This window comes from Macrobrachium nipponense, chromosome 41 (genome assembly GCF_015104395.2).
Source record: "Macrobrachium nipponense isolate FS-2020 chromosome 41, ASM1510439v2, whole genome shotgun sequence".
NCBI lineage: Eukaryota > Metazoa > Arthropoda > Malacostraca > Decapoda > Palaemonidae > Macrobrachium > Macrobrachium nipponense.
This window is the reverse complement of record NC_061102.1, coordinates 5,707,380-5,717,922: the sequence shown is the minus strand read 5'-3', so window position 1 is coordinate 5,717,922 and position 10,543 is coordinate 5,707,380. Positions and strand designations below refer to the sequence as shown.

Genomic DNA, 10,543 nt, shown 5'->3' with positions numbered 1-10,543 from the left:
TTCCCATGTCAAAGAACGCGCTTTCTTTCTTCTTGAGAGACACCATTAAGGAAGCTCATTCCACATGTAGTGATAGTGACATGAAGCTTTTAAAAGTGAATGCCCACGAGGTGAGGGCTATTTCGACCTCGATAGCCTTCACAGGAATATGGCACTCAGTGACATTTTGAGTGCCACATATTGGCGGAGCAACTCGGTGTTCAATTCACACTACCTGCGGGAGGGTGAAAGCGACATACGAACATGCTCGTCGCTTGGACCATACGTCGCTGCAGACACTGTTTTGGGGGCAGGAGGTAGCACTCATCCTTTCCTTTAGTGGTTAGGTGAGCTTTTTAATCGTGTGTGTTTTTTGGTTGTGGGGTTGACCGCCCGAGGCGGATCTCCCTTCTTTAGTCTAGTTTAGTGGTATACCTTTGGTAGACTAGGCCAGGTGGTTTTTTACTTCGTTGCCTCATTGTATGGTCAATGGTCTAGTCACATCGTGGTCACGCCCCCGTTGACAGATCATCTTGAGTGTACCAGCTATATAGGTCTCTACCTCGCTGGGCAACTCTAATAGCACAAGCAGACTTACGCGGCAGTAACCACGAAGTCAGCTATGCTAACAGGTAAGGAATCAAGATATCATTTATCTGCATATATATGTTTCCTAAAATCTTCTATTCTGTCTACTCCACCACCAAAGGTGGGATTCAGTATATATATATCTGACAGGTAAGTTTCATGAACAAAATGATATTGTAATGATACCATTAAGTTTGTTCATACTTACCTGGCAGATATATATAATTAAGTACCCACCCACCTCCCCTCAGGAGACAGTGGAATAAAAAATTATGATAGAAAATGGGAATGATTCCTGATACCCGCCTCCCAGCGGCGGGAATGGGTACTAAACCACCTGACTCCCACTACGTGTCGTAAGTTTTTAATTTCTGTCGGACTTCGGAAAATACAGCTATATATATATCTGCCAGGTAAGTATGAACAAACTTAATTGTATCATTACAAATCATTTTCGGAGGGTGGCTAGCGTTGATTATAGGTGGCCTGCTGTGATATTCTACCCTAAGACTTACACAAAACCGGGGAAATAAGTGAAATTAGCGTATCTATTTGTAGTATATATACATATTACAGCAATTTTATCATTACTGCATTACTATGACAACTAGAATTCATGGAAACAGTTTGTTAATGCATCGGCGTATGTGTGAAGCTCCACTAGATTGGCAATGATGAGTCAATTTTCGTTGCGTCGTCTGCTCATAAGTATAAATAAGAAATATTTGTAATTTTTCGGGGTTAATTTGGTTGCAAAAAAGGGATAATAGACATGAATTAATTAAACATTTTGAAGTAATGTTAAACTAAATAGTGAGTAAAGTAAACAATTAAGGGAATAAAGCTTTGTACCTCGTAAACAGTGTAGTCGTCTGCTGCTGATAACTGTGTTTGTGGAGTGAGTGCTTAGGAACCAGGAACAGCAACGTGGTTCAAGTGCAATGTGGAGTGAATTAAGACCAAAATGTGTATAATTACAATCAAATAAGCACTGTGGATTTTCAGTTGTGATGGCAGTAAGGATAAAACCACCAAATACAAGGTAAAAATGAATTCAGTTCAAACCATGACCCCGGGAATAAAAAGTTTCATACTTTCACTAATATAGGCTACAAGAAAGAAGTATCCAAGAACACTCTTTCTTTCTGACTGCGTGAAGTGATCAGGAGGGCGTACGAAGCTGATGGTAGCGACGACATCCGTACCATTGTCCGAGAGCCCACGAAGTCAGAGGTATTGGTCCTTCCCTTGCGTTCCGCAAGAACTTCTCCGTGGGACAGGTCCTGAAGCCAGGGGTCTGGTCCAACCAGACCACTTTCACCTCCTTCTACCTTCGGGATATAGCCCACAGGTCCTTGGACACTTTTTCTTTGGGACCCGTGGTGGCTGCTTAACATGTTGTGTAGCTTACCCAGCACCCGAGCGGACAGAACAGCATCACATCCTTGTGTGACTGCATGAATGGATGAGTGAATGAGAGTGTGACTGGCCTTCTCTTCCCCATCTTTTTCTCTCCCTCTACCTGTGGGCAGAGGGACGCGGTCATCACTATGCTGGAACAGGAGGTGATACAGGTAAGCTACTCGACCGAGCCCCATCCTATCCCTTTCATTAGGGATAGGAGCGATTATCCACCACTTCCCTTGACAAGGGGGGGGGGGGAGGGGGGGGGGGGGAGTAGAAGCCAACAAGAGAAACCCATGACTTCATATTGCCTCTTGCAATAGGAACAAGTTCTTGCTTGCTAGTTTTAAGTGGTACGCTTGCCTCCCTCTTATTACTTGGGTCCAAAGGTCTGACCATTGATCCTGTGGTACATACCCCGATCATTGGGCAGAGGCTAGGATCCCTCCCTCTGCTCTTACGACCAGGGAGGGAACCAAGGTTGGACAAACACCAGTCTGTTCTCAAGACTCAGATTCCACCCACCAAGAAGTGAATCTTCCTATTGTAAAAGACCGATGGTTTGTATTCTTATCGGAACAAATAACAATTTGTCGAAAATTGTATTTTTCCTAGCTATACAAACCTTAGGTCCTTTACACATAGTCCCACCTCATACCACCCCTCACTTTGTTTTTTCCTGGGCCTAAAGCAAAGTGGATCTTCACCTCCCAGTTGCGTGGTGCGAGGACTGTTGGACGAGCAGTTAACTACCGAACTCCCTCGTTCAAAGCTTACGACTGGTTTCAGCTGCCGCAAGTTACAAAGGTTTGTATATTTAGGAAAAGTACAATTTTCGACAAATTGTTATTTTCGAAAGCAACATGAAGTATGTGTGCACTGCATAGAGCCAGACTCATTAATCTTAAAATATGACCTTAATTTCTAACTTTGGAAAAAATACTTACTTTGAAAGGAGAGTAGAGTTCTCGAACTCCTGCTCTCACCACCAACAACTCGTGACTGATTCCCATCTCTGGTGTCAGGATGTGTTAAAGTACTTTTTCGGAGGATGGCTTCACACACGGTGGAAACTGGATCTGCTAGTCCATTCAGTTGTTCCCCCTATTCATAGTAAAGTAGCCTAGGCTAGGCTGGATTACAAAACGTAGCTTACTGTGGCTAACCTAGGGTTGGAAATCCTTCAAGACTGGCATGGCCCACCCACTGAACCTAACCTAGATTGCTATCGAGTAAATTACAGGGATCCATCCATGCCAGGTCTGACCAGAGATCCCCCATTGTACCCTGTACTGACAAGTGGACAACCCCCAAAGCCTTGCAGAAAGCACATAGGGTAAATGACCAAATGGCCACCATTTCACTCGGAATTACCACTTTTTTCACTCAATATTTAATTGGTGAAACAACTATACAATTACATCTGTAAGCATACCATTCGAGTGAAATGGTGGCCATTTGGTCGTTTACCCAACTGTATTTTATGGAGATGGATGCATGCACAAAAGATTAATAGGCCTTAGTTAGTTCATTTGTTATTGAGAGTTCTCATATATAATGCAGCAATACTTGTCAGAGTCAAAAACCATTTGGAAACTTGGGCAGCACTTAAAGGAGTTTTTGTTCGCTAAATAGTTCCCTAGCTAACGAGGAACAGAAAACCAGTTTGCACAAATGTTTCCTTATAGTGCATGCCCTACAAGCAGCTGTACTTCACAATCAGTGTCTGATTCTGAATTTATGCTTTGGCTAGGAATTAAAATACAATTTGTTCCGACTAAGTACAAACCGTCGGTTGTCTAACAAAGGATATCCGCGGGAACGCGCCGCCGCTACCGCATACAAAGAGTTCAAACTTGAAATCGCTGTACTGGGTCTGGGGTAACTGCGCGGGGTGAGCCCGGGCCAGCTTGGGTAGTCATTGTGATACCATTCTTTTCGCGGTAGCCGTCGTGTCAACACCTACTCCTCCTTCCGCCTTGACCCGACTTGAGATAAAAACAACGCATGACCGCCGATCGTAGTCTTTCTTTATCGTGATATATCTTTGACATCCTGTGCTTGAGTGCTTCCCCAGTGCCCTTTTCCTATCCTTTTATTTATCCTTTAGTATTACCTAGCATCCTAACTTCCCTGTAAGTATGGAAGGCGGATCTATGGTGGGTTTTTCGGGGAGGATTTGTGTGTGTGTTTCCGATGGCATGCGTTGCGGTACATCTTTGCCTTCGCCAACCTCGGATCCTCATCTGTGGTGTATTGCTTGTAGGGGTTTTGAATGTTCCCCTGATGCATCGTGTTCAACCTGTGCGCAGTGGAATAATGATCAGTGGAGGCTCTATTATGAGGCGCATGAGAGTGTTTTCAGTGACGCTAATGTTGATGCCGATAAGCCTAGGCCTAGGCCGTACTATGTGGGCCTAAGGCCGTGTGTGAGGGGGATAGTGCCCAATTGGAGAACACTAGGCCTAGTAATCCTTCCTCCTTATTAACGGGGGACCTAGTTAGTGAGCCTAGTGTCCTTCCCAAGAAACTTAGGCTAAAGAAACCTTCGTCGTCGGGGCTAGGAAAGCAGGTAAGAGGAAAGAAGCTACCCTAGGGGCTGGGGATCCATGTTCCTGCCTCGAAGCGTAACAAGAAGGGGTCTTCAACCGAGAGCTTGTTCCCGCCTAGCCTAAAGGCCGAACTATCTAGGTATGACCATAGCAGTACCGAGACACGCCGGGTGCCAAGGTAACCCCCTGTTCCTCTCGGGCACAATCAGTCCAGCCCCAGGAGGGATCCGGTGACGGACCTGATGCCTCACCCTCCCATCCTGAGGACAGTGCTAAGGAGCCCGGAACGGGACCCAACTCGCAGGAGCCGGAGGCCCCCTCCCCTCCAGAAGTTGCGGCAACCCGACGCAAGAAGCCAGCCAGCCACAACGCTCGTAGGAGGAGCATCAATGGAGACCTTTCGATGCCGCAAGGCCTAGGTCGCGCTGAGAGACCAGTGCCAGCGTTGATGCCCGAAAAAGCTAGGCCTAGGCATGAGCCTAGTACCTCCGCCCACCACCTCCATCAGTTAGCCTAGGTACAGTGGGGGCCCAGGTCCTCACTCCCGCACTGGACATTGCGAACCTGGTCAAACAGGCGGTGGAGGACTACTTAAGCTCCAAAAAAAGGAGGTTTCCCAGCAAGTGGAGAAGAAGAACACCAGTCTGAAGGAGTCTGCCCGTAGGAGGAAGAAGCCAGGAAGAAGTTCCTTTTGGAAAAGAGTAAGAGGAACTGTTTCCAGATTTGGGTGACAGTTTCTGACTCTGATTCCGAGCCCGATTCATGCTCCGAGGGGGAGCCCGATTTCTGGACCCTATTCGGACGGCAGTCCAGACTAGCTCACCTGCGGAGCCCGAGCCCTTATCATTCAACCAGATTCTGTCGTTGGATTAGAAGCGCCAATGGCCTAACGGTAAAACTGAGGAACTGAACCAGGAGTTTCAGTCAGAGGTGCATAAAGGTGCTCAACCTGAAGAATTCACAGCCCCCCTCGGTCAGCCTCCCCTGAGCAACCAGGTATAGGCTAGCCATGGCTAGAGCGTCCCGAGAAGCCAGACTTCACCAAACTAGGGTATCTGAGAAACAGAGGTGGCTTCCTATCCCTGCTCAGGGGCCAGCAGGTATTATAGGCCAACAGGTGACAAAATAAGGGAGTCTGCATATTCCAGGGACCTTGCAGATCTCTTAGATGTCAGTCTGGACGCCCTTCAGAAAAAGCACCTCTTGCTCTCTCCCTCAGAAAACCGAAGGACTCATTCGCGCTCTAGCTCTGGCCCTCGCTACGAATTCGTGGATGGAACGTCTACTGGTCAGCAACTTCCGCAGTTTCTTACCCCCGAGCTCCAGCCTCAGCAGCAGCAGAACTTGTCTTCGTTCATGCAGTGTGTGGGATCAAGACACTCTCGCACCAAGCAGACAACTTAGCGGTCCTGTGGGATAATATGGAGGTGAAAAGGAGAGAGAATGCCTTCAAGGAGGTCCAAATCGCCAGTGGTGAGAGACCTCCTCCCGGACTTACGGAAAAAACACGAAAAACCCGTTCCAGAAAGAACTTATTCCTGCGGAAGAAGTTCGCAAGGCAGCGGAGAAGAAGGAGCGATCTCTCCAATCTAGGGCTCTCTCCAATTCCGAAACCCCGGGCCATAGACCACGGTGGCCAGCACCACAGATTAGCCAACAGGCAAGAGAAGCGCAGAGACCGGCTTTTCCCGTGCGTAGGCGAGAGGAGAAGAAACCTTACTCTGTGTCGAAGGACAAGTTCCATAGGGAGAAGACTCGTCCCTTTCCATCAAAGGAGCGGAAGCAGAAGGGCAACAGAAGAGAAGGAGGTCCCCGCAAGAAATTCTAGGCCAGATCCTGCCCGTCAGCGGAAGGTAGGGGGTTGCTTGGCTGCCAATTGGCAAGTGTGGCAGCAAGCAGGAGCGGAAGATTGGACCCTGCAGGTTATCAAGTCAGGCTACCGTCTTCCCTTCCAGTCTACACCCACTCTATCCCCTACCCCATCCAAGTCCCTTCCTATCGGACCGGACTCGGACCGCGGACGGGCCCTGGTAGGAAATATCCAAGCTACTTCAGAAAGGGGCGTTGGAAGAGGTTCAGGATCCAGGTCCAGGGTTCTACTCCAGACTCTTCCTGGTAGAAAAGGCAACAGGGGGTTGGAGGCGGTCATAGACCTTTCACCCTCAACAAGTTCCTTTCTCTGACAAAGTTTCGGATGGAAACGGCAGACTCCGTTCGAGCTTGTGTCAGGGAGGGAGACTTCATGGCCTCAATAGACCTTCAAGATGCCTACTTCCAAGTCCCTGTTCACCCCTCCTCCAGAAAATTCCTCAGGATTGTCAGCAAGGGAAGGGAAAGACTCTGCAGTTCACCTGCCTGTGCTTCGGCCTCGCCACAGCCCCACAGGTGTTCACCGAGGGTCTTCAAGATAGTGTCAGTTTGGGCACACGCAAGAGGCATCCGTCTCCTCCGCTACCTGGACGATTGGCTCATCTTAGCCGAGACGGCTGCGCAGTGTGCGGAGCACCTTCAGCTAGTTTTGTCATTCGTTCAGGAACTGGGAGTGGTGGTGAATGTCGACAAGTCGGATTTCACTCCCAGACAAAGGATGGTGTACCTCGGAATGACACTAGATTCATCCCTCATGAAGGCTTCCCCTCGGAGAACAGGGTCTCCGGCCTAGTATCTCAAGTGCGGAGAGCTTTGGGGCCCAGCCCTCCCACGGCAAAGCTCTGCCAGTCCATCTTAGGACACATGGCCTCAATAGAGAGACTAGTGCCTCACAGCAGAAGGCGTATGAGGCCGCTTCATGGCTGTTCAAGAAACAATGGTCTCCTCAGGAAGGGGACCCCAACAGCAAAATTCTTCTCTCCCAAGAAGTAAGGAAGTCCCTGGAGTGGTGGATGGTGCCTTCCACCTCCAAGGGGGCATCTCTCTCAGTCCGAGAACCCCAGAGATTCTTCTCTTCACGGATGCATCAAAAGAAGGGTGGGGGGCGCACCTGACGGAGGAAGAAGTGAGCGGCCTGTGGTCGGAAGAAGAGAAAGCAGCTCACATCAATGTCTTGGAATTGAAGGCAGTCTTCCTCTCCCTTCAGCACTTCCTGTCTCTTCAACTCCAAGGGAAACGGTGGGCCTAAATGTCAGACAACTCCACGGTGGTGGCATATCTAAACAACAGGGGGGCACAGTCTCACTGGATCTCTGTCGCCTGGCAGTACAAAATCCAGGAGTTAGCAGAGAAATGGACATCACCCTCAAGGCAAGATATATTCCAGGCAAGAAAAATGTTTGGGCGGACCATCTGAGCAGGAGGGGACAGATAATCAACACAGAGTGGTCCCTCCATCAAGAAGTAGCAGATGGCCTGATAAAGAGGTGGGGCTCTCCGTCGATAGACCTCTTTGCCACCGCATGGAACAGAAAACTGCCAGTGTTCTTCTCCCCACTCCCAGACCCGCAGGCAGCGGGGAGGATGCCCTCCTGCAAGATTGGAAGAACCTGGACGCTACGCCTTTCCGCCTTTCCCCCTCCTCCAGAAGATCCTTCAGAAGATTCGCTACTCGCAGAACTGCGAGTAACCTTAGTAGCTCCTTGGTGGCCGGAAGCCCCCTGGTTCCCAGAAGTGCTGGATCTTCAGTTAGAGGACCCGGTAAGCTACCAGACAGAATAGATCTCCTCGCCCAACCCAACAACGGATGCCTACTCCCAAATCCGTCGGCCCTCCGCTTACACGGGTTCAGACTGTCATCAAAAATCCTCCGCGATAGAGGTTTTTCCAGGCAGTTAGCTGAGGCCATGGCCAATCCTGTGAAACCATCCTCAGGCAGATTGTACCAGGGAAAGTGGCGACTGTTTCAAGATTGGTGTCAAGATAAAGGCATTGCCCCAGACGAGGCCACCATCCCTCAACTAGCGAGTTTTTTCCACCACCTCAGGAAGGATAAACGACTATCCATAATCGGCAGTGGAGGGTTATAGAGCGGCTTTAAATCAAGTATTCGCGTTGAAAGGCATGGACCTCGCTGCATCTCCAGATTTTGTTGCTCTTCAAGCACTTTAGGAAGACCTGTCCCCCGAGAGAGCTACGGACTCCCCACTGGGATGTAGCCTTAGTCCTGGAATCCTTGAGAGGTCCTCCCTATGAGCCCTTACATTCAGCTTCCTTGAAGAACCTCACCTTGAAGACCCTTTTCCTCTTAGCCCTGGCATCTTCGAAGAGGGTCAGCGAACATACACGCGCTGTCCTACGAAGTGTCACACACCAGGCGTTGGAGGGAGATGGGGTTCTCGTTTGTCCTGGCTTTGTAGCCAAGACTCAAGACCCATACAAGCCAGAGGAGATGTTTTCCTCTTTTACCATTCCTTCCTTGGGGGATTTTACCGGCTTTGACAAAGAGGAACTGATTCTATGCCCGGTCAGAGCCATGAAAGCCCTACCTCAAGAGGACGAGACAGTTCAGACCGGCTATCAAACGGCTGTTCGTGGCCACGGGCAAGCATCCGAAAGAGGTGGCTAAGAATACCATCTCCTTCTTTGGATCAGACAGGTTATAAGAAGGGCCTACGAAAACAAGGAAGTACCAATGCCAAAGGCGAGGGCTCACGAAGTTAGGGGCATAGGCTCCTCTATGCTCTTCAGGAAGAACCTCTCAGTGGGTCAGGTATTGAGAGCAGGCACCTGGAAGAGTCAAACCACCTTCACCTCCTTCTACCTACGAGAAGTTACGTTCAAATCTCTAGAAGTGTTCTCTCTGGGCCCCATTGTCGCAGCCCAAGAGATCCTCTAGGCGTTGGTCACCCGCACTGCGTACCTCAATTTGGAAATACACACACACACACTCCCAGCAATTCCCGCCTAAGTCTGGCCGAATGTAAGGGGGTATGATGAGTTTTCCTGGTAATATCCTACGTATGACTGTACTGTCCATGACACGGACTTGGCACTACTGACTTACCTGGAGAGTAGAATGATGGCTAAGAATCCTTCAGGAACAAGCTCTCTGAGTAAGTATTAGTACCATAGGTTAGGACAACAGCCGGAGCCCCTTGGGTTCTCCCCTATTGAATCCTTACCGTGTAAAGTGTCATGAGGAGTAGGGGGTACTGGGTTAACATCAGGTCATGTGAAGTTATTGGCGGCTCTCAAAGGGTACATTCAGGTCACTCACCTTCCCATCCTCAGTTCGAGTCTCCTTTTGTTAGACAACCGACGGTTTGTACTTAGTCGAACAAAAGTAATTTTGTCGAAAAATTATTTTTTCCTATATACAAACCTAGGTTGTCTAACAGATTAATGGCCCTCCTCATCCACCCCGTCATTGAGTTTATGGCCCCCCTTTTGAAGAGTGTATCTGTTTAGACTAGTATTCTAACGGCTCAAAGAATGGTATCACAATGACCTACCCAAGCTGGCCCGGGCTCACCCCGCGCATTGTTACCCCAGACCCAGGTACACGATTCAAGTTTGAACTCTTTGTATGCGGGTAGCGGCGGCGCGTTCCCGCGGATATCCTTTTGTTAGACAACCTAGGTTTGTATATAGGAAAAAATAATTTTTCAACAAAATTACTTATTATCATTATTTTGTCAATTTGAATGCTTTTTATGTAATACTTGAACTGGAAAGGATAATTACTTGGATAATGCAAAAAATTTCAAATTAATAAGTGATTTGTTTTGCTAGCCTATAGTCCTAGTCTTTAAATGCATATTAGTTGTAGATGATATTTAGTCTGATGTGATAGTTTGTAAGCTGGCTGCCTGTACTGTTATGGTCCATATATGCAAGAAAAAGATTTCATAATTTTGCTTTAGACATTTGGACTGTTTAATTTTCTGTCTCAGGCATTATAGCATATTGTATATAGATACTGTTAGAGATTTCTGTTAATGAAACTATAGCTATACCTTGGATTCATTTTAGAGCTGATTTATTTTAATGTGCTGATATTGATCATACACTACTAGTTTGTATTTGTGTCTGTCATGAAAATAGTATACATAATTCTTGAGACCTATAATGTTTGTCAACTTGATACA

The 10,543-nt window shown here is 48.0% G+C and overlaps 1 protein-coding gene across 1 annotated transcript in view; it reads left to right on the top strand.

Annotated features, from left to right (window-relative positions):
* Window positions 1-10,543, top strand: part of LOC135212405 (zinc finger CCCH domain-containing protein 18-like) — a gene marked incomplete at its 3' end in the record, with an annotated part of 83,197 nt that overhangs the window by 12,531 nt on the left and 60,123 nt on the right.